This window comes from Passer domesticus, chromosome 20, assembly GCF_036417665.1.
Source record: "Passer domesticus isolate bPasDom1 chromosome 20, bPasDom1.hap1, whole genome shotgun sequence".
Taxonomy (NCBI): domain Eukaryota; kingdom Metazoa; phylum Chordata; class Aves; order Passeriformes; family Passeridae; genus Passer; species Passer domesticus.
In genome coordinates, this window is record NC_087493.1 from 3294825 (window position 1) to 3319679 (window position 24855).

Here is a 24855-nt window from a genome sequence, read left to right on the forward strand (position 1 = left end):
CCACCACACTGACACAGCAACCAGAACAAATGTGAGATGAGTGTCCCTGTCCTTTCCTGTGCTGTGATGAGGGAATTTGCCTCAGCAAGAAGTTTTCTGCTAGAATTCACTTTACCCAAGAGCAGAGAGAAAAAAACAAAGGTTCTGGAAGAATGTAAATGGTGACGGATGAGCTCAGTGGATGGGTGAGCTCAGTGAAAGGACTGATGGAAATCAAGTTTTTCCCTAGTGGAGTCCTGCATCTCCACAGGGAGAAAAAGACACCAACCTTCACAGATTTGAGCATAAAACATAAAAAAATAAAAATATTAGAAGGGACAGAAGCAGTTACAGAGACAAAGCTGTTGGTGTGGAGAAAAAAGCAACATAAAAGAGTGTACCAGGGAATAAATAAACTCACAGTGCATACTCTGACTATGGATATTGACACTTCAAATTGGGCCAAATTAGGATGAAATAAATCAGCTGGATTTATGCAGTGATTTAATAAAAAAGACACAATTAAGCCAAGCTGGCTGCTGCCAGGTTGTTCTGCCCCAAGAGAAGAGCAGACCCAGGAAGGTGCAGCCGCTTTGCCCCACACAGGAATGGAAAGGACACAAAAGGAGCTTTACCTTTGCTCAGGCTGCCACCAGGGAGTTCTCTGGAGGTTCCTCTGTGTCTCCTGCCAGCAGCTCTGCAGCTGTGCAGAAAAACAGGGGCTGGGTTAATAATAAAGAAAGGCACAAGCTGTGAACTCCAAAGACTCGGGTTAAACATTGACTCAGGTCCTTGGGAGCGAGCTCCAGGGGCTGCCCGGGGCATCTTGAGGAAGGGAATGGTGCCTTGAGAAGGCTGAGCTGGAGCAGAGGCTGGACAGAGTTACACAATAAAGCAGGGATTTATTCAAAGGATCTCCTCCATGGATCCAGCTCGGGCAGCACCAGAGCCCAGCCAGGGCTGCACCCAAGATGAACCCAAATGGCCCCAAAATGCACGAGCGCTGCCGGGGTCTCTCCCTGGGCTCAGCTCTGCTCCATGTGCACATTGCAGTTCAGTGTCCAGTTCCAGCTGCAGCCCATCCAGTCCCATCCTGCTTGTTTTTCTCTCTCCAGCCCACGGGGTTTGTGCTCTTGGGCTGAGATTTGGATCATTTGTCCTTGGTGCCCAGCTGGAGCAGGAATTGTTTTGTGTCCCTGCTCTGTGAAGAGAGCTCAGCATCCCCTGATGTGAGCCCAGACCCACACACTAAAGCAGCACAGAACCTGAAAAATAGAAAAGCTGAAACCTGAGGCATCAGGGACACCCAGCCTGCTCCTCAGCAGCCTCTTCCCAGCTGGGACACGCAGGGCAGGCAGCTGGGGCCACCCTGCACATCCAGGTGAGGCTTTCAGAGGCATGAAGCAGGAAATTCTCCCAGGTAATAAAAACCCTTCATCATTCAAATGGTTCTGCAAATATTTACCCATGAGATTGGATTTGGAGTTAGGCACTGATAGACAACTTTAGAATAAATAGGTTCAGATTTATAGTAGAGTCTATTTTATTTTTTCCTGTAAGAAGTGTTTTGTTTCTAGATTAGCATGAGATTAAGGTAAGGCCTTCTAGCCTACACAAGAAGTGCAATCTCATTTTCTGTTGAAGTCACAGACCGTGTCCTTTTCTGTGCTGATGGAATTTGCCTGAGCAAGAAGGTTTCTTCTAGAATTCACTTTACCTAAGAGCAGAGATAAAAAATGAAAGGTGCAGGATGAATGTACTTGGTACAGCTGGACTGGGTGAGTGTAGTGAAAGGATTGATGGAAATACACAACTTCCCAGAGTCCTTCCTCTCCACAGGGAGAAAAAGATACCTGGAGGAAGGTTAGGATGGAGCACAACCTTCAGCCCTACCCAGGAGCTCTGCAGCATCGTGACCTTTCAGAGTGGTTTCAGCTCCTTCTTTTCCCTTTTCACATCATGTTCAGGCTGTTTATTGAGGATTAATGCAGGCACTTGAAGATGAATTTAAACCACTTGGATTTCTGGGTATGGTTCGTGCAATCCCTGCACAGGGACCATGTCTGAAGCTTGGATAAGAAAGAAGAGAAACCCAAATCTAAAGGAATGAGTTGGTCTGAGGTGAAACGTGCCTAAATCCAAGGTGGGTTTGTATTTAGCTAAAAAAAGGCAGGTTTGACTCTTTTGATGCCAGCTCAGCTCTCCAGCTCTGCCCTGACCCAGGAGAGAGGAGCACAGCTCAGGGCACAGTGCCCTTTTCTGCTGCCCTGGTGCCACTCTGGCTTCTGTGAGGTGACACCAGTCCCTGCCTGGGCACTTTCACAGCCCCAGGTACACTGGAAAGCCAGCCCCACTTTGGTGGTTCTGCAATACAAATTAATAACAATAACTAGACTTGACTGCTTGACAAAAAGCAAATAGTACGGAAAAAGCTGTCTTAAATCTTTCTATCCCACTTCCCCAGACCAAAAAAAATCTCCAAATGTTATTTCTTTTGGCAGCTGAAACCTAATCCTACCTTGGTTAACAAAACAGAGAGAACAGGAAGCGCTGTGAAGGAATTTTTCATTCCCTGGGATGTCTTTGATCCCACTCCCCTCCCTTTTCCTATCAGGTAATTTTCAAATCTCGACGTTTCCAGTTAGTCTACGGATCTTCTTGTTTTGTCTACTCCTTATTTAACTTCCATTTCAGGCATGAAAATCTGCCCTGCATTGAGACTTTGCTGTTGTGTAAGCTGGAACCTGAGAACTGCAGAATCCAGGAGGGAATCTGACTAAAATTCACAACTTTTTGGTGGAAAACCAATCATGGCTTTGCTTTAGCACAGGCAAGGGGCATTCAAACATTACAGAAACCCCAAATAAACCCTTTAAGTATTTTTTCTGCAGCCACCACTTTTTGTCACTCAGTTCAACTTCCTGATATACAGAGGGAATTTTTTTCATCATTTTACATCTCAGTTTGTGCCCATCTGAAATTTGCAAAGCTCCAACCAAATTAATGTCTGATAAGTATCTGGGGTTCTGGAGGAATGTGTCAACCCTTATTCCAGTCCCACATGGAATGCCAGGCTGCATGTCTGCCTTAGGCAATAAAACAATTAAATGAAATATAATTAAATAAAATTTGTTTTAAAATTTATTTTAAATAAAACACAATTAAATAAAATAATTAAAATATTGATTATCCTGAAACAGCTTAATTAGCACAGAGCATCCTCCTGCTTGTGGCCAAGTCTGGAGCACTCCAAAGCAGGAGGGGACATAAAAATCATAAAAATGTCACCAAGATCATCTCAGAGCAGATAACACAACAGCCTCTCTGCCTAAAAAACACACACATCTAAAATAATGCAGTATTCCTGTGGAAGTGAGAATATTTATGCTTTTATTTATATTTTTTCTACTCTTCATCTACACTTTTGCTTTTATAATTTCACTTGTCCCACAGATCTCCATGAAATAGAATTTCATCCTCAACCCCTCTCTTTTTTTCATGTTAAGGAGTTTCTTTGCCATCACCTTCAAATGATTCTCCCCCATTCCCATCAGTTCTCTCCTTGGTTTTTTAAGGCTGTGAGAGAAAGGGGGATCAGAAATAAAGATGTGGCATCTTTTTGTTGTTTTTGAGGGAAGGGATGAATGTGGGAAGCTTTTGCACCCCAGCATCTCCAGGACCATCAGACCCTTCTGGGGCACAGCAGCAGTGTCCTGCAGGTCCCAGTGTTCTGTGGGGTCCTGGAAACCCTGCTCTGATTCTGGAGTTCCAGACAGCACAACTGACAGGAAAAAGAATTTTTTAAACACACCAGGAAAAACAAACAAATTAAAAACCATCAGTGTGGCTCCACAGATCCAAAGACTTAATGATTTTTTTACTTCCAGTTTAATCTTTGTGCTTTCTTATGGAAAGAGTCTATTTTGGGGTGAGACTTCTTCATTAAAAATAATTTAAAAAGAACAATTAATGGAATTAAACTGGAACTCCAAACTGTGCTGCATTGTCAGACCCCTTTATGCAGCTCTTCCAGTAGCCCTAATAAAAAAATAGTAATAATTAAGAATTAATTAAAATAAATTAAATAAAAATAAATTTTTTTAAAAATTAAAATAAAAATAAAATAGAAATAAAAATAAAAATAAATAATAATAATAATAATGATAATGACGATGATGATGATGATGATGATAATAATAATAATAATAGTAATAATAATAATAATAATAATAATAATAATAATAATAATAATAATAATAGTTGCAGGCTGTGTTTTCCTGCCTGTGTGCCTTCCTGACTTTCAAAGTGCCAGGGTAGGATTGTTATTTTGGAAAGCAGCACAATAAATTTCATTAGACAGAGCAGGCTGGTTCTGTGCTGGGCTGGCCCAGGGGCAGCCCTGGATGGAGGGAGCCCAGGCCAAGCACAATAAGGAGAGAAGCTCTGGAATGTGATGCTGGCATTTGTCTCCAGTGGATTCCTCACCTTGCAAGGAAGATTTCACTCTGCAGGAAACTCTTTCTTCTCGTTCATTGACGACTGCAAAATAAAAGAAAAAAATTGATCATCTATCATTTTTGGGATTCAAAGATAATTCTGAACCCCAGCAGGAGCCCCTTGGCAGCCCAGGGGAGCTCCCCTTGCTGTGCCCTGGGTTCTGGGCTGCAGTTTCTGATGCTTTACTTAAAATTTCAAATATCCTGAGACCTGTCACCCCTCTCATCTCCCTCTGCAGACTCTTGCAGCCCAAGAAATAGTTTAAAAGGTTTTCCCTGCTAAATACTAAATACTCTCACCTCTTTACAAATAGTTGTTGAGATGTTTCCTTTCCCTTTCACCTGCCTGATTGTAATTTTTCTAATTCTTTGGCATATCTGGTTGGTGGAAAATGTTATAAATTAGTAAATTCCTTTCCTGTACAGAGCTGAAAAAGGAGCCCGGGGTCAGCTCCAGGTTTCACACCGCTGTGGCCAACCCTGGTGCTCACCCACATATAAAAATGTAAATTATATTTACCTGCTGTGAAGAGGTAACATTGAGTAGCCAAATTCCTTTTACAAGTATTCATAAATGCTGTTTGCATAACACATCACCATAATCAGATTTTTTTAGTTGGGCCTGTAATGAGATCTTGTAAATTGGCTGTTATCTAAAGGGTTTGTTTTCATTAAACATGTAAATAGCACAGAGCAGCAGCTTTCCTGTGGCCAGGCTGCCACCTCTACACAAGTTTTTTTTCCCCTTAATTAACCCCCTTTTGGTGCCTTTCTCCATAGGGAATTCCTGGGTCTGTGCAAGGAGTTCAGACACCTTTCCCAGGACAAAACTCCAGTAGGTGAAACGACGTAAATCCACATTTTTCAGGAGTGGATAACACATAAATCCACATTTTTCAGGGATATCTGACACAGTTTATCCCCAGGCCAGGCTTGATACTCACATGTTTCACAACAAGGGCACACTGGGACTTTTTCAGACCTTTTAGAGGAGGAGACAAAGCCCCAAACCGGTGTCACTGAATGAATGTGCAATAATTTCTTGAAGAAGCTGGTTTTTAAATTTAATTTTAATTTAATCCTTGCATTTCTAATAGAAGTAATTAAAAGCTACACTAAATATTGTCTGAAGAGCATATTTGTAACATTTAATTTACAGAAACTGCTGCTTTACTGGAGGTCATGGCTGACAAACTGGCAAAGCCCAGACTTTAATTTTTCCTGGGAACTGAATGCTTGTCTCAACAACCCCAACCCAACAGTTCTCCTTATCAAAACAAAACACACCTACGGGGCTGTAAAAACTGACAGGGGGTGTGGGGAAAACGGTTTTCTTGTGAGCTGAAGGAGATTATTCACCTGGATTCTGGGAATAAATGTGACCTGAGCTTTTCCTGGAGCAGCTCCTGCACATCCCATTCTGTGCACTTTTCCCAGAGGTCTGAGGGCTCTTGCCCAGGGATGTCCTTGTGGATTAAAGACTGAGCTAGGCCAAAACCACATCCCAAAACCTCTGCAACTTCCCCAAAATACAGCTCTTGATGGGAATTCAGCATCTGTCTCCACAAGGAGCTGAGCCAAAGCCTGACCTCCACCACCAGTGGTGAACTTTGGGAAAGTTCACCCTGCACAGCTCCTGAAAGGTGCCTGTGCTCAGCTGGGGCTGGGCTCTGTCTGCAGCAGCACTGACACAACCAGAGCACACAGCCTCCAGCTGCACCAAGGGAAATACAGGTTGGGTAGCAGGAAAAAGTGTTTTACAGAAAGGGGGATAAAGTTCTGGCATGGCTGCCCGGGGAGGTGGTGCAGTCCCCATCCCTGGGTGTGTTTAACAAAGCCTGGATGTGGCACTGGGGGCCAGGGTTTGGGTGAGGGGTTGGGGCTGGGTTGGACTCGATGGTCTTGAAGATTCTTTCAACCTGGTGACTCTGTGAATTCTGTGATTCTGTGATTCTGTGGATTCTGTGATTCTGTAATTCTGTGAATTCTGTGATTCTGTGACTGTGTGAATTCTGTGATTATATGAATTCTGTGAAAGTTCCATGTCCTGCTCAGAGCTGGGTTTGCTCCTCCAGAGGAGCCATCCCAGGAAATCACTCAGGGTGTTGATAAACCCACAAATAATTCTTCTAGGTGTTCTATATCCAGGCTGTTTGGTGCCAAAATGTTGTATCCAGCTGCCTCCAGATGATATCTATTTAGTGAGCAGCCATGTGCAGGACCTTGTACACCCAAAGGGATTAACAGCAGTGGAAACTATTTGAGGAATTGCAGGTGAGGCATTTCACTGTGCCCAGGGGGATTTCTGACCTGCTTTTCATAATGAAGAAGTGTTCTCACAAGGTCACCAACAGCATTCAAACCTGTCCCAAGAAATGCAGCCAGCAGAGAGCTGGGATCAAGGAAAGAAACAGCAGGAATAATATTATTGTACCCCTCACCCTGTGGATAAAGCAGGCTGGGTCTCCAGCTGCAAACATCCAAGGGATGATTGAGGATCACGGGGATGCTGCAGGCCCAGCAGATCCCAAGTCTTTCTTTCAGGATGCTGAGGTGGGAAGGCTCTCCAGAAAAATTCATATTTGTCTTGTATGGTGTGTGTGTGTGTGTGATTTTAGAAATGTTTGCAGGCAGAACCCCTGAGCTGCTCAGCATCCTTCCTGTGCCTCAGCCACAGCAGAGAGCAGAGCCCTGCAGGCAAGGAAAAGGTTTAGCAACCACGGAGAAGTGAATAAACAGATAAATAGGAAGAGAGTTCCTCTGTTGGCAAATCATTTAATTAATGCAAATATTTCAATCTCCCACACATCACAGACAGGGCTGAGTAGACAAACACTGTGCAGTTTGACCTCCCTGAGAGGGAAGAGGAATTCTGTGTGCCAGTGATGAGCTGTTTAAATACCCTGGCTGGGTGAAATGAGTGGCTCGTTATCCAGAAGGAGGGAATCACCAAAACCATGGTTTGCTGAGCTCCTGTTGTGGGGAGTGAGGGAGCTGGAGAAGGGGAGTGCAGGGCATTCCCTGGCTGCTCCTGGTCCCGCATTAGGGACACCCAGGCAGTAATCCCCAGGTCAGCCACGTGCTGCAATTTCCATCCCATAATTGCACAATGAGACACCCCAGGCCTGCTTTTCCAGGGGATTATTGCACTCTACTGAAAGCTGCAGTCACTTGGCCTTTGGCCTCCCAGAACCACCCAAAGCTCTCAATAATCTCCAGGGCTCTGCTTCCTGTTGTGTCTTTCTGAGACAAATGGAAAACACATTTTCACTTCCAACTAATCCCCATTAAACAGCACTGAGACCAGGCAAACCCTTGAGCTGCTTCTAATAAAATAAAATTTTAAAAAAGAACATATTTAGAAACAAATTAGCCTTGTAAGTGAGGCACTGCAGGATCATTCTGTGAAACCACCACTGGGAGGATGGGATTTGCTGCTCTGGGAGTGTTCCTGGGCCGGAGTGACTCCAACCACAGCAAACTCACACACAGGGACGGGCTGGGCTGCCCACAACCAGCTCAGGTCATGGTGCCAGCTGGAGTGGGGGCTCCTCAGTGCTGGGGTTGGGTGAAGGAGACGAATTCTGGACAGGCTGGTGCAGAGAAGGGAGCTCTGCGTGGCTCCCCTGGGTGCTGTGAGGGGTACCCAGCATGGGAAGGACATGGAGAAACTCCAGAGAGGCACCAGGAGGAGCAGAGGGATGGGGGAAGGCTGAGAGAATTGGGATTGATCAGCCTGGAGAGGAGAAGCTTTGGGGTGAGCTCACTGTGGCCCTGCAGGGCCTGAAGGAGCCACAGGAAAGGTGGAAAAAGACTCTGTACAAGGGACACAGGGAATGGCTTCAAACTGACTTAGAGCAGCGTTAGATGGATTTTGGGAAGGAATTCCTGGCTCTGAGGGTGGGCAGGCCCTGGCACAGGGTGCCCAGAGCAGCTGTGGCTGCCCCTGGATCCCTGGCAGTGCCCAAGGCCAGGCTGGACAGGGCTTGGAGCAGCCTGGGGCAGTGGAAGGTGTCCCTGCCATGACAGGGGTGGGATGGGATGATCTTTAAGGCCCCTTCAACCCAAACCATTCCACAATTCAGCAAAGTGTGTGCTGTGATTTACTGAGACACTGAGCAGAGTGGTAGGAGCAAAAACCTCAGCTTTGGGTTTTTTGTTAGTGAAGCCCAAGGAAAGGATTTTTTTTCAGCTCAATCCATTGAGCCCTTTCATATCAGTGTAATTTTTCCTAGGCCACCTTCACTGCGGCACCAACACTGCCCTGTGGCATTCACATTCTCTGGAAAAACCCCTTTGCCCAGGATTTTGCTCCTGGGAAGCTGAGAAGCCTCAGAGAAAAAGGAAAACAATTCTTCTCTCATTTGCTTCTCCTGTGTTTTGCTCCTTTGGAATGTGGTTGGAGATTGTTCAGGTGATTGTTCCATTGGGTTCTGCTGTGAGTTGTTTTCACTCTTTGGCCAATCAGGGCCAAGCCATGTCAGACTCTGGAGAGAGTCACCAGTTTTCATTATTATCTTTTTAGCATTCTGTAAGTGTCCTTTCTGTATTCTTTAGTTAGTTTAATAGCGTATCCTTTAATAAAATATAATATAATAAAATAATAAATCAGCCTTCTGAGAACATGGAGTCAGATTCATCATTCCTTCCTGCCATACAAATACAACACTGCCCCAACAGACGACAGCTCCTGGTGTGGAATCCAGCCCCAGCAGCCCTCACTGCTCCCCAAAGGTGAAGCATTCCTGTGTACAACACCTTTGCCAACGTCCCCTGTTCCCCAGGGAATCCATTTCCCTTGGTCCCTCGACTCAGGGAACATTTTTGGATTTGTGTCTGCAGCTGTGGCACTTGGAACGAGGAGCAGAGCTCTCCTTCCTCGCCAAGCATTGTTTTGAAGCTCACTTGTGAGGGCTGGGGTTTGTTTGGGGCTGGCCTTTTTTCTGTTGCTGTTTTTGGGAGCGAAGGGCTGTGCATGGAAAATGGCTTGGTGAGCTCTCTGTTCTGCTGAGCTTGTTTTGAATTCTCCATTCTCCACTCCAGGCACTGGTTACATCCAGAGATCATTTAGGATGTGCAAATGTCTTAACAGCCCATTCCAAAGCCCACTGAGGCTTTCTCTTTCCTTCAATAGACTTCGTTTGGGCCACAAGTAAACAACCAGGAAATCTGAGTTGTTTTAACCTTTGTTCTACCTTTCTCCTTTCCTGCACTGACTGCGTTACTTCATTTGTTACCTCACACCTATTTAAAGATAAAACTTCTTTCAGTTAACAGTCATGCCTTGAATTTTTCTCTTTTTAACTTTTACCAATTTTGATTTATTACTTCTAACCACCTTCAAAAGCTTAGATTTGTTGAGTAAGTGCAAATGCTGACAGATTTGATTTTTGTCCCCACGCCTTTGCAGGAAAGAAGAATGTGGAGGATAAATCTCACTGGGGTTGGGTTTTATTTCCCCTGGCTCAGGAGATGGACAGCACATTCCCCCTGTTATCCCGGCCTCAGGGTGGAGGAGGGTAAGGCTGTGGCTGAGGAGGGGCTGTGCTCTCTTTTCTGGTGAGGTGAGGAGCAATATCCACCTCCTTTGGTCCATGGAAGATGTTTGGGGGGCTCTTGCAGGTGAATTTTCCACCTGCACGTGGGTGCCCACCTCCATTCCTGTCCCTTCCCAGCCCATTCCTGCTGCTCTGCTGGGCAGCAATTTCCAGGATGATGCCACGAGGTGCTCAGGGGGCAGAATTGTATAAAAAGGATCCAAAAATGCCAAATTCAGTCTGCCCTGCTCACCACCAGCAGCTTTGTACTTTCTGTCCCTCTGCACAGGGAACTTTTCCACTCATCCAAACACTGGCGTGCATTGTCCCATATATTTTAGGAATTCGGTGCCAGACATTTGACAGTGTCTTCATTCATGCTGCAAATAGGAAAATGGATTACAGTGTGTCATGTTACCTGCAGGCCCTGCTCGGCCTTCCCTGGGGCAAAGAAGAGTACCTTTATTCTTCTAGGCAATCCTTTCTGGAAAACAGAAAAGTTTCCAGCTCCCAAAAGTCTGTGAGGGTCACAGGCTTTGCTTTGCAGTGGATAAATTCAGATCAGACTCAGTGTTGTACCCTGCAGCTACACTGGGGCCACTTACTTGGGATTTAATGGCTTTTATGATGGTCTTAGTTGGCTTGGACAGAAACAGTTAGCAAATAGTAGTTAAAATTCAAACAGCCATTAAAGTCTGGTCCTGACAAGATGCAACTACTCTGTTACTAATGGACTTTTCCCCACAAGGACACATTTGTTAGAGGAAAATGTTTGAAATATTTGGCTGGTTGACAGTGGAAAAAAAAAAAAAAGAAAGGAGAGAGCAAATTCTAAAGTTCTGAGGAAGCTGTGGTGGCAGGATCAGGCTGCACACATCAGCAAGATCCCTGGTCAGGAGGGGCAGCAGTGCCCCAGGAACATTTTCCATGAGTTGTCTTTATTTAAAGAGATCTGCACTCACACACCCCTGTTAGCTGGTGGGGAATGCTCAGGAGAAAAGCTGCTGGGTGTTGGAACTCTGGATGCTGAGAATTTTAAACTTTCTGTGCTGAAAGGCACAGACGCACAAGAGAATACTTTATTTGACCTGAGGCCATGGAGAAACAGCCTGGAACTCCAGCTGGGAGCTCCAGGAAAAATGTTTGACAACTCACTCAGTCAAATAAAGCCTTTGGTTGCTGCTGGAGCCTGCAGCAGCTCAGCACTGCTCTGGCACACCAAATTGTCCATTTTGGGAGGAGAAATCGAGTCACAAAAGATCAGGAGCCTAAAATTTGATGTCTAGAGGTGCACATGGTGTGGCTTACACCCTACCCAGAATTTGGGGCAAGATTTGGGAGATTTGGCATGAATTCATGGAGGTAGAAACACCTGCACAAACCGCAATCTGTAAGTAAAGATAATTATGGTTCAATTCTTCATTTAGTAACACTGAAGCTGGAAACAAGTGGGTATTTTCCACCAGAACAGAGTTGATCTTTGTTTTTACACTGGATTTACTCCCTGTTGCTCTGTGTAAAGCTTTGGAACACAAACCTCCCTGAATGGATCCACACCTGGAGGCCTCCCATGGATGAGCAAAAGGGTTTAATGAATTTTCATTATTTGCCAACACAAAGACATATCCTAGAGGTGACACCACTTGGAATTTTCCATCTGACCCACCCAGCCACTCAGAGCTTCCAGCTGTTCCAAGAGCTTGTTGGGTTAAGTGCAGAAAGGGCTGGAGGCAAAGGTGTGTTTTGTACTCCATGATATCACTTTGTTCACACCAGTTAAAAGTGTATATAATAGAAACAACTTCTTTTAAAGCTGCAATTAAAAAAGAGGGGAAAAAACCAACACCTAGGAGTAATTAAACTTAATTTTGTTTCTAATTAGCTGCTGGTTCTAGAAACCACTCTTTTCATGGTTCTCTTTGCAGTTCTCTTTACCAAATGAGCTCTTGGAGTGAAAAGTGGAGATCTAATAAACCTGCTCTGCCCCTGTAATGAAAGAGCTCCCAATGCATGTGATTTGTTGATGTTTGTAATTAAGTTTTTTATTTATTCTTCTTGCTCCAGTTCATCTCTCCAGATATCCATATCTCGAATTTTTCCTGCCATTCAATCTCAGTTTCACCCTCAGCAGCTGCCTGTACCTGATCTAAGAGTGTCATTTACAGATTCATGCCCAAATTGCCCAGAATTTTAGAAAAAAACCCCAAAGTTCCTCATCCTTTCTCTCCCATTGCACCCACATTCCAGAATTCTCAAAGGAATCTGAACACCTCCCAAAATGAGAACCTCTTGGTACCTGGTTTGTGTTTGAAATATTAGCCCCTACATTTTGGCCAGCTTGAATGTGCTTTAAAGCTCATTAGGCAAATTAGCATGAATATTAATGACAGCAGGTCTCCCTGGACTCCCAACCTTAGCAGCCACTTGCTTATTTCTTATTTTTACTGGATTTCTTCATAGATTTATTTTCACTCAGCAAAGACATTGTGCACACACAATATTTAAAAAGAAGTTTTCACAAAGAAAAACCTGATCCTGCAAGCCAAGGCCACTTTTTTCTTTCATTTTCTGCCCACCCTGCATCCATGTAAGCCATGAGTGACAATAAAAACATCTGGAATGGCTTTCTGCATTTTGTTTCACGTCAGCTGGAGGCTGACAGATAAAATTCAGCTCTTGCAGACCACACTCAGCCTTTGTGTTTCTCCCCCCAAAACTCATTCTGAACTTCCCCGTGACGAAGTGGACGTTAAGAAGAGGGAGAAACCTTCGTTCTCACCTATAAAAGCTGCAGCTGTTTTCCTGTTTTTATAGAAAGCAGCGGTGCAGATTTGCTGTAAAAGAGTCAAAGCCCTGCTGCAAAGAGCTGTTCACCTTGAGGGGTGATGTCAGAGCCATAAATAACACCACAGGAACACGGAGATGTCCTTAAAGGCCCATTAAGAATGATGTGAAAAGGAAGTGGGAAGCAGAGAAAGAGTGCTCTGCACAGCAGGCACATGCTAAACATCACTGGAATAAGGGAGTCAAGAAATAACAGGGGAAAAGAAAAAAAAGGAGGGAAGGAAATAACAGAATTTCTTCTTTGGAAGTCGGTTGTGAGTTCTGAGACTTGGCAAAGAAGGATTTCAAAGGATCAGTGGTTAAAGAACTACTGGTGCATCCACCTTTTAGTGCCAATTTCATGTTTGATGCTCCATTCCACTGAGTAAAAAGAGTCATGCAGAATATCATATTAATTATTCTATTTGAAAGGAAAAAGTCATCGTCTCAGTCAGAAGGAGTAACTTATAGCAATACAACACAAATAATTTCCTGTCTGGGAATATTTCCTCTGATGGAGTCTAGAGCTGGATTAATATTTTTCCTCTGTTCATAACCACATCTTCCTTTTTTCCCTTTTTTTTTTTTTCTATCTGTTATATTCTGATCGTGTAGCAAAAATTCTTGCTATTGCCATTTCTGCTCTGACACTGTGTGTTATTAAATTTCCATCTCACTGCCATTACTCAGTCCCTTGGGACTGCTGGGTTCTTCCCCTTTGGTATTTCCCTCCGTCAGCATCTGTGTTTCAACCCTGACTTTTCAAGAAGTTCAGCATCATTGATGAAAATGTTAAAAACAGTTTAATTTGAGGATTGATCCCAAGGAGATTCATAGTTGCATTCTTTTCTCATGTGTTCCGTTTGATTAAAACACCCTTTCCTTCCATCCCTTCCACTAGGCTGGATCTTTAGTTTAATGAATATCCTGGGTTTTTAGTTGAATGAATATCCTGGATCTTTGGTTTAATAAATATCCTGGATCTTTAGTTGAATGAATATCCTAGATCTTTGGTTTAATGAATATACTGGATTTTTAGTTTAATTAATATCCTGGGTATTTTGTTTAATGAATATCCCTGCATGTGGTAGTTCAGGTGAATTTGCCTCCCCTATCTGGAGAAGCTCAGTAAACACTTAACAGTAAACAGGTTCACAATTAACCACAAGTGACCTTGGGAAAACCTTCTCTGACTCTGATCCCTTCTCCTGGACAAGTCTGAGTGCCTGGCAGTGACACTCCAACAAAATATTCCGTGTACTCCACGTGCTCCCTTCTGCTGCGGGTGCAGATTCTCCAGGATAACAGGATGAGAATTCATTTGTCTGCCCTGTCCCACCACTTCCACTGATGCCTCGGGATTTTAGCTTTTATATTTTCATCTATTTGTAATTCTGCAGTCCTTCAGTGTGTGACTCTAAACTCCATGTGCAGTGTGAGCTGCTGCTTTCCCATTTTGGGCAGACACAACAATTCCTCTCCAGGCCTGGCAGTCAAGGACACCTCACTGCCTCAGGCCTGAGAGATGGAAACAAAAGTGATTTGGGGGCAGCAAACTTGGGGTAAATGACTTCATTAGCTGAAGCTGTAATTGGAAGATTAACCCCAATATGCAAATGAACCAAAGTTATAAAAATGTCAAAACCTGTGACCCCTTGTCCATTTTGGGTGGGCTTTGTCTGCCCTAAATGTACCTGAAGGCACTTCAATAAATACAAATACTTTTTATTGCCTTTTATTCTGGCACACCAAATTATCCATTTCGGGAGGAGAAACCGTGTCAGAAACACTCAGGGGCCTAAAATTTGATATTTAGAGGTTCACATGGTGTGGCTAACACCCTACCCAGAATTTGGGGCAAGATTTGGGAGGTTTGGCATCAATTCATGGAGGCAGAAATATCTGCACAGACTGCAATCTGTAGGTAAAGATAATTTTGGTTCAATTCTTCATTTAGGAACACTGAAGCTGGAAACAAGTGGAAACAAGGCCTTAATTCTGTCTGGCCTCTGTTTTTAGGCAGCCCCAAAAGGCATCAGCACCACCCAGGATGGCTGGAGCTGCTCTGCTTCCACCTCCCTCCCCAGCCAGCCTGGGATCTGCAGCTCTGGCAGGGTCTGGCTCCTTGGAGAAGCACAAAAGGGAAAACAGCAGGGAAGGGAGAGGGTAAAAACGGAGCCTGTTCCTAAAAACCAGCAGCATAGTCAGAGGAGGTGAGCTCTGTGGACATGGCTTCCAAATGGCATCATCAGCTCATTCTTGTGGTTTTGACTTGAGCACTCTCTCCATGGCTCTCTGAGCAGAACAGCTGTCTACCAAATGCTCCAAAGGCCTCCAATGAGCTCCTCAAGAGCACCCATCTGAAGGGAAGGGCTGTGCTGGCACCCGGGAGGCTTTTATGACATGTCATTCTCTGCTCTGTCCTCGTTCAACCTCGCATTGTTTCCCAGGCAGGGCAGATCTTCTGCATTAGAGCAGGATTCGTTATTGGGAAAACATTCTTGGGACTCCAGAAATTGTCCTTGCTTGTGTAACCTCGGCCTCAGCTGCATCCCACTCCTTTAACACCAACAGTGACACCACTTTCCTCCAAGGAAATGGGAAAAAATGGGTCCCAGGGCAGAAAGGAGAGTGCTGGGTTGGCATTTTTGGTTACACAGCTGCCAGAAACATTTAAATGAGGAGAATAAAGGAGAAACTGCAGTCTAAAGTTTTCTGCAACCTGAAAATCATCTTCTCTGATGGTTTCAGAGCAGAGCTTTCCTCCAGGTTTTCCATTATGAGGACCACATTGCTGGGTAATGACAGGCTTGTTCAGAATTGAGTCTTTCCTTCCTTATCAGGGTCCCAGGGCAGAAAGGAGAGATCCTCAGTGCTGGGTTGGCATTTTTCATTACAGAGCTGCCACAAACTTTTTAATGTAAACAAAGGAGAAGCTGCATCCTAAAGTTTTCTGCAACCTGAAAATTGTCTTCTCTGATAGTTTCGGAGCAGAACTTTGCTCCAGGTTTCCCTGGAGGACCAAGTTGCTGGTTAATGACAGGCATGTTCAGAATTGAGTCTTTCCTTCCTTATCACGGTCCCACTGGGGGTTTTGTGAGCCAAAAAGATACTCAGGTAATCAGGACTCATGGAACAATCTGCTTTCAGCCAAAAGCACCACCCCTCTGCTGATTTCCACAAGTTGTTGCCATGGAAATGGGGCCTTTCCATGCCAGGAGCATCTCAGCAGAGGAGTAAAACAAAGGGGACACTCACCTGTGTTCAGCTTTTGGCATCAGGAGTGCAAAGGCCTTGCAAGAACATGGACCTCAGGATGTTCACTTTGGATGGAATCAGCTCTTCTGCTTTTGTTTGGTTCAGTGTCTACTGGCCTTTAAGGGTTTGGGGTTTTCTGCCAGGCACAAATGGAAAAAATGGCCTCTTCCTTTGGGAGAGGGAGCCAAAATCTCCACTGGTTAAAATAGTGGTTTGTTTGTTTAAATCTCATCTCTGTCAAAACAACAGGGTGATCTTATACTTGTAACTGACACTTGCTCATGAGAGAAAGTGCTCTCAGAAAAGCTGGAAGCTGCTCCAGTGCTCCTTTCCAGCAGACATCCCATCCCACCAGTCTGGGAACCTCTGCTCCCCTCTCACCTCCTGGAGTGCCCTGGTGCACATCCCACTGCGGCCCCAGGCTCAGCAGGGAATTCTGCTCCTCCAGAACAATTCCTGTTTCTCCAGGCAAACCCCACCAGACCTTTAAAAACAGCCGTGGAAGGGAGATTTAAGTTACATAAGTGAGATTTTTTTTTCAAGTCTAAATTAATCAGTGGTCAGCTCAAGCCATGTGTGACACCAGGAGTTCCAGCGAGCTTAAAAAAATCATGCCAATATTCTATTTCCAGAGACTCATTATGCACATATCATTTTCTTAATCCACTAAATCTGTGATGACAATGATCTCTTATCCTTTTATTTGTACAAGGCAGAAGAGTCCTTATTCATCCCAGCAGCTTAAAGGCACTGGATGATAATAATAGCAGTAGTAATTTGTGCCTCATCGTAATGAATTTCACGGGTTGCTTTGTTTTCTGAAAGCTGCCTTTTCTGAAAACTGAATTCTGCTGCCATAAAGTTTGTGCCAGGCTTATTATTTTAATATTATCACTTTGGGTGAGTAGGAGCTAAGTTTGGTGCATTCAACACTTCCAGGCTCTGACTTCATTGCCAAAAATCCTGTGTGGATTCGAAGGAGACAAAGGCTATGGAGCAGGGGGATCTGCAATTCAAACTGATTTTTCTCTGTGGGATAGCTGTGAAATGTTTGTTTGCAGATGCAGATGCAGTGCCCAGCTCGTTTGTTCACAGCTTTTTCAGAATATAAAGCCATTGTGACCCACGGATCTGATGAGCTGCAAAACACAGACAAGGGAATTCTGCCCAGCAATTTGGGTATTAATTCAGTAATTTATGTTTCAACTGCACATCAGAAATCCAGGCTAGAGTCATTTTCCTTCAGAAATACAGGAAACACTGGATTTAGAGATACATTTAATACTAATTTATTTCACACTATTCACAGCTATTCATACAGGCTGTGTAAGTGCTAAAAAAAGTATTTCCTGAGATCCTTGGTTGTGACAAATGTTTCCAGTTCTTGTCATTTGATCAGCACTTTAATAACCCCGTAGATAAACTGGTGATGTAATGAATGAGCTCATGCACTTTTAAACTTGAGCTGAATATAAAAACCTCGCTTAAATCAAATGAAAATGTTTTAGGATGGGGAGGCTCTTAGTGGAGAATGCAGACAGCACTTCAGCCTTTCCTCAGAGAGCTGCCACATAAACTTCTGCTGGAAGGAAACATTTCAGTGCTGGAAGGCAAGCTGGGATTCCTGGTAATCCTCTGCTTTGTGTGTTTGCTCACCTCTGTTCTCACCTCCTTCCCCAAGGTGAGGAGGGAGATAAGGAGCAGCTATTTTTCCCCCAGAACTGCTGCCTTGGCTGCCCTTGAGCTCAGCAGCCCTCCTGCACATTCCAGATCCATGTGGATCCAGGGACACCTGCCCAGGTCCCTGAGGAGGTCTGTGAGCACCTCCAGCACCTCCTTGCTCCTCACCCTCAGCTTTCCTCCCCTATCTCATCCCTCCTTTCTCTCTGCAGGGACTTTCTTGGAAGGTGACTCTGGGAAGTGTCATTGGGAAGGGTAACTGGGGATTATGGTGTGTCCCTAACACGATTTGACAGCCTGGGCCACCTTCCTGTCCCTGCAAAAATACATGCTCCTGTTTTCCCTCCCCTTGCCTAAATACTGCTTTTCTGAGCCTTGTTCTCCATGGTGGGGCTCTTTTGATCCAGATCAGTGTAGACTAAGCAGGATTATAAAACCAGATTTATCCAAGGCCATAATATTGAGGTTGCAAGGAGCACTTTCCAGTGGCTGTGAGGTGCTTAATCTTTTAGATTAACTAGAAATATCTATGGCTTTAAACCGCTGGTTTGCGTCACGTCCTGAAAGCTGCTTTATGTTGGGAAACATTAGAACAGTGATTAAAAAATTGTCTCTGCCCGTGGATTCTGCACGAAAAGGGGGAGGGGAGAGCATCAGTTCTTGACAGCTGAGTCCATCTTTGTCCTCCCAAGTCACCAGGGTTCCTTGTGTGGTGGAAGCAGCAGCGCTTCAAGGAATGATGGAGCATTTCCTGGAGATGTGGGAGGAGAGAAGGGAAACACCACGACATGCACTGGTGACATGGGACAACGCTTCCCCTACCACTGCCCAGCCTTTAGAGCCAAATATTACCCAGAAAATCAAACAGCACCTCAATAAAGCAGCTGTGGACCAGCAGTATGAGCTTCACTGCAGGTCCCCCTTGTCCTCACCTCTCCCTTCCTCCCTCTGCTAACCTCCACATCTTCCCACCTTCTCCCATCTTCTTCCATTTGCAGAGATTCCTGATTCCAGCCCGTTCTGAGACACATCAGGCCACAACAAGAGATGTGGGTGGGATTTCTGCTGCAGGAATAGCCACGCCAGGGAGCCCACCTGGAGCTGGAGGGTCCTGTGGGACATCCTGCTCCTGGGTGGCTCATGCCCCGGTCTGGAATGGCTTTTCCACCTCCAAACACATTCCCTTCTCCCTCCAGGCTGTTGGGAAACAGGCAGCAGGGCATCTTCTCTGCCTGCCAGATGCCTGCACAGGGCTTGGAATTTTTGTGAATTAATAAAGTCACCCACAAGCGCCTGGGGCTTTTTATTGCCTGTGCAGGCACTGAGATCATCGGGACAGCAGTGAAAACTCTGTCCAGGTAGGAGAGGCCTGGAGTGCTTCTCCTGGTGATAATATTCTAAAAAAGGAAACAACCAGGAGAAAAACACTTCTATAAATTTGTTTAGAGAACATCCAGTGACCGTGAATCCTGCTATAAATATCCCAGGCTATAGGTTTCAGGGATTCTTTACCGGATTGGTGCTGTGCCTTGTCACAGACCTTGGTAACAGGAGCCTCATGATGGTTGTGATAAACTGTTTTTATTCCTTATCTCCCTCTCTTCCCTCCTTCCTTCCAGCTCCACGAGGCTTTTTACCCGTAATGTTTATTCCTCACCTCATGGAAAATTTTTGACCGAGAAAAAGATCACTTCAGTTGGAAAACCAAAAATGTCCAGCCAAAACCAACGTTTTCATTGTTTGGCTGAAAATGAGAGGTTTGCCATTTTAAGCTTAAAGTTTTTGGTTTGGAGCCAAAATAGTTTTGCTTTTTGCCCAAAGTCTGCAGTAAAAATTCCCAATTTTTCAGGGAGGCAGACACTTGTTTTTACATCAACAAGGGAAAAGTTGAAAACCTGAGTGCTCACCAGAAGTTGTTTAGACAAAAGCAGGTCTAGACAAAAGTCCTTTTTCCTTTAAATAGTGAATGAAACACGTTCCAGTTCTTCTCCCTGTTACATGGACATGGCTAGGCTGCTGGAGGTCTGGTGCCAAAGGGATTCATTATTGGAACAGAGGTGATTTCTCCATGTGGTTCCCATGTTTGATGACATCTGGGGCAGTCCCCACGCTGTCCTTGTCCCCTGTGTGGCCAATCCCAGCTCCAGACAGGAAGCCTGGAGCTGTGTGGTGGCTGCAGCCCCAGAGCTTTGATCACAACCCCACAAACCCTGATTTTTGTGGGGGGACACCCCTGCTCACAGCTATGGATTTCCATTCCACTGGGGAATAGGATTTTCCTTGTTGCCATTCCTGGAGTGACTCCTGAGCCCCAAAAAAGAATTAAAACAGTGAAAGCTGTTTGATTTCTGACACCATATCAAAAATTCCTGTAATTCATGTCAGTGAAACTGTCCAGGATACCCAGGGGCTCCCTTGCCTGTTGTCTTTCTGCACACATCTGTTTCCAAGGATTTGCCATTTTCTGGGAGGGCTGAAGCAACATCTAAACCCTGATTTTAACTGCAGAGGTGAAGAGTGTTACTGCTCCAGGTGTCTTGTGGACACCTTGGTGCAGAACTCCAGGCTCAGCAAATGCCAACAAAATCAGTTTGAAGTAACGAAGAGGAAAAAGAAGCAGGAACTGCAAATTTAAAGCAATTGGAAGAATTGGGCAGCCTGTAAGTGATGATTATTAAATCACTTTTCAATAAACCAGGCTATTTGATTTCAGCTGGCAGAAGGACACAGGAGCCACCAGGATGGCAGAGCCATGGCATTCCAAATGAACATTCCAAATGAACATTCCAAATGAACATTCCAGGGCTCTGGAACCTTTATTGCTCTCTGTGACAGGGGGAACTTAGTGATGCTTTTTATTCCATGAGATCTGTGTGGAAAGGAGCGAGCCAAGGAGGAATTATCCACCATGGGTGAGCTCCAAAAGGATCCTGAGCCCAGTGAGTGCCCAGTACCCTGATGGGAATCAGGTAGATAGTGGAAAAAATCGAAATATGGCATTTTTGGCTGCCCTGCATATGTTGGTTTTTGAGTGGGTGCCTTTATTTTGCTACTCGTGTTTGTTCTCTTGAACTTCAGACACATTTCAGCCACACTTCTCTCAGGAAATTGCCACATGGAAAGTTGGTATTTTCTAACGATTTCCACGGAACAGTTTCCAACTGGATGCAGATCCTGTGCAACCCTAGACCAAGAAATGACAAAGCCTTCATTTTCTTACCAAGGGGCCTGTATCTGTTACCCTCCACAGCAGTGCTGGTCTGGGGCTGGGATTCGTGAGTGTTTCCATCAAACCCCATGTTGTTGTGGTTGGCTGGGGCTGGGGGTGAACAGTTCATCAGGGGAGGGACCAGAATAAATCCACCAAAAAACTGACTTTGATATGTGAGGGTGGCTGAGTCATTCTCGGGTGCCACCACAAAACCTACTGACATGAGCCTGAGACTGACTGCAAAGCTTTGAACTTTGTCTGCAGGCATTTCTGGGGCCTGGGGTGAACTCAAGATGAAAAATGGTTTGATATGGATTTGATATCAGCATCTGATGGAAGATGTCCCTGCCCATGGCAGGGGTTGGAATGAGATGAGTTTTAAGGTCCCTTCCAACCCAATTCTGTCATTCTGTGATTCTATGAGTGCAGATTTAAACTTCAGGCTTGGTGTTTTGGTGGAGAATTTTAAAGATCAGCTTTGAGCTGCTGGAGAGAGTCCAGAGAAGGGTCACCAAGATGATTTGGGGTGTGGAACTCCACTCCTGTGAGGAAAGGCTGAGAGAACTGGGGTTGTTCTGATGCCTTGTAAAGGCTGAGCTAGAACAGAGAGTGGACAGAGTTACAGAATAAAGCAGGGATTGATTCAAAGGATCTCCTCCATGGATCCACCTGGGGCAGCACAAGAGCCCAGCCAGGGCTGCACCCAAGATGAACCCAAATGGTCCCAAAATGCACGAGCGCTGCCGGGGTCTCTCCCTGGGCTCAGCTCTGCTCCATGTGCACATTGCAGTTCATTGTCCAGTTCCAGCTGCAGCCCATCCAGTCCCATCCTGCTTGTTTTTCTCTCTGCAGCCCACGGGGTTTGTGCTCTTGGGCTGAGATTTGGATCATTTGTCCTTGGTGCCCAGCTGGAGCAGGAATTGTTTTGTGTCCCTGCTCTGTGCAGAGAGCTCAGCATCCCCTGATGTGAGCCCAGACCCACACACTAAAGCAGAACCTGAAATATAAAAGCTAAAACCTGAGGCATCAATGAACATACTCATTGACCTCACCTGAAATTATTCTGGAAGCAGAAAGTCCCAGATCCTGGAGAAGTCTCAGATTCCTTGGCTGAGCTCTGCAGAGGAGAACTTCCCAAGGGATCAGTTGTGTTCCCATTTGGCTTGAGCAGCTCCTCTGCTCCAGGACATTTGCTGACAGCCTGATGCAGTTTGATGACAGGGAGAAAAGGGCTTTGATAAATATCAAACCCTGTCATTACCTCATTTTGGTGCACTCTGCATTTTTCCCAAACAAATTCCACGGAAAAGTCGTGTTGGAAACAAGAACTTTCTACAAAAGAGAACCCACAGATTGATTTTTTTCCACTTCTTCTTAATATGGAATGCAGGGATAAAATTTCCTCATCGAGAAATACATGGCAGTGAAAGGAACAGAAGGATAAAAAAAATTACCCCAAACCTACCAATGTCTAAACCAATTTTTCTGGGAAAAAAAAATAAAATCATATCTTTAAGCTCCCCTGTGCCAGAGTGCCCAGTAAAGATACTTCAAATGAAGTAAATTAAACCACTGTCCATACCAGGGGGCAGTTATTGATTATTTCCATTCTTTTCTCTGGTCCTAGTGATGATGTTTTTTCAAACAGCAGAATATATTTATTAATTATTTTGATATTAATTTGCAGGTGACTTGGAAAATATGGGAGTACAATGAAGAAAGGAATCGAATCGTGGAATTATAGAATTAGAGAGCTGCGGAATGGTTTGGGTTGGAGGGACCTCAAAGCCCATCCAGTGCCATCGCCTGCCATGGCAGGGACACCTTCCACTGTGCCAGGCTGCTCCAAGCCCTGTCCAGCCTGGCCTTGGGCATTTCCAGAGATCCAGGGGCAGCCAGAGCTGCCCTGGGCACCCTGTGCCACAGCTTGTCCACCATCACAGGGAGGAATTTTTTCCTAATATTTAATCTGAACCCAACCTCAGCCATCGTGAAGCCATTCCCCCTTGTCCCGTCATCCTATGATCCCATGTAGATGGTCTCTTTCCATCTTTTGTGCACTCTTCAGGCACTGCAGGGCCACAGTGAAGTCACCCCAAAGCTTCTCTTTTCCAGACTGAACTGATGCCTCAGGTTCAGCTTTTCCATTTTTCAGGTTCTGTGCTGCTTTAGTGTGTGGGTCTGGGTTCACATCAGGGGATGGTGAGCTCTCTGCACAGAGCAGGGACACAAAACAATTCCTGCTCCAGCTGGGCACCAAGGACAAATGATCCAAATCTCAGCCCAAGAGCACAAACCCCGTGGGCTGCAGAGAGAAAAACAAGCAGGATGGGACTGGATGGGCTGCAGCTGGAACTGGACACTGAACTGCAATGTGCACATGGAGCAGAGCTGAGCCCAGGGAGAGACCCCGGCAGCGCTCGTGCATTTTGGGACCATTTGGGTTCATCTTGGGTGCAGCCCTGGCTGGGCTCTTGTGCTGCCCCAGGTGGATCCATGGAGGAGATCCTTTGAATCAATCCCTGCTTTATTCTGTAGCTCTGCCCAGCCTCTGTTCCAGCTCAGCCTTCTCAAGGCATCAGCTTGAGCACACAGCACTGAGGGCTCCGTCATGGAGTAAATGTCCTAGAGATCCCACAAAAAAAAAAAAAGATAACTCCATTCTGCCACCTAAATAACCTGTGGGGTGGATACCTGTCAATTAAGCAAATTAATGGCTTATTGTCACTAATGAGTGCTCTATTTCTGCCAACCTCTGTGCAACAGGATGAGTCTCATTTTCTCCAGGACTTCTCTGTGACTTTTTTAGAAGTCCCCTTTCAGTGAGAGTTTTGCTGATCTTAAATGTAACATCTTAATTACTATCACTTTTACAATTTTTTTTTTGATCTTGAAAAACTCCTTCAAAACTTTGTTTGACTCTGTACTTCAGGGCAATGTAATCATGAGGTTAATAATAAAATTAACCTGGCTCACCTGTGCTGAACGATTTCTCTCCAATTTTTCCTTTCTGTCATCTTTCAAACTCTAACTTCTGATCTTTACACACTTTGTCTTTCAAACCAGTCAGAAAGGCCTTTCTTTCCTTTTCTTTCCTTTTCTTTCTTTCTTTCTTTCTTCTTTCTTTCTTCTTCTTTCTTTCTTTCTTCTTTCTTTCTTCTTTCTTTCTTTCTTTCTTCTTTCTTTCTTTCTTTTCTTCTTTCTTTCTTCTTTCTTTCTTTCTTCCTTCCTTCCTTCCTTCCTTCCTTCCTTCCTTCCTTCCTTCCTTCCTTCCTTCCTTCCTTCTTCCTTCCTTCCTTCCTTCCTTCCTTCCTTCCTTCCTTCCTTCCTTCCTTCCTTCCTTCCTTCCTTCCTTCCTTCCTTCCTTCCTTCCTTCCTTCCTTCCTTCCTTCCTTCCTTCCTTCTTCCTTCCTTCCTTCCTTCCTTCCTTCCTTCCTTCCTTCCTTCCTTCCTTCCTTCCTTTCCCCATGATAAACATTGAGTATTTCATGTTTTCCCCTCTTGCGGTGGGTGAAAACCTGAAGGGATACAAATCAGCACAGGCCCACCCTACTTCCACTTCCACCAGTGAGGATCACCTATTGAATTTAGCATTTTTCACCGATTATCCTGAGTCAGAAGCATTTCCGATTCTCCTTTATCCCATGGATAAAATGGGTTTTATGTGTCTGACTCCTGGGGTGATAATAGCAGGGAATAGTTTTACTGCACACACAGAACTTTTCCCGAGGCCAAGAAAAGCAGCCACAGCTTTTCATCCACTCCCAGCAAAAATTAAGCAGGATTTAAAAAAAAAATAAATCCAATTGATGGGGACAGAAAGTGGTGGGAGAAGAGAAGCTGAAGTATGAAAATTAACAACATGAAGTAC

General features: G+C 44.9%; 1 protein-coding gene across 4 annotated transcripts in view; it reads right to left on the bottom strand.

Moving 5' to 3' along the window:
* The window catches only part of KCNJ16 (potassium inwardly rectifying channel subfamily J member 16), a 41020-nt gene extending 36536 nt beyond the window's left edge, over positions 1 to 4484 (bottom strand). For 2 of the 4 annotated variants that reach the window (XM_064395302.1, XM_064395304.1), the window contains exon 1: positions 615 to 682. The gene's annotated coding sequence lies outside the window, so the exon portion shown is untranslated. Of the gene's footprint in view, positions 1 to 614; positions 683 to 4464 lie in introns of those variants that run through there. The other 2 variants (XM_064395303.1, XM_064395301.1) reach the window with 2 other exon arrangements.
* Positions 4485 to 24855: the final 20371 nt, after the last annotated feature.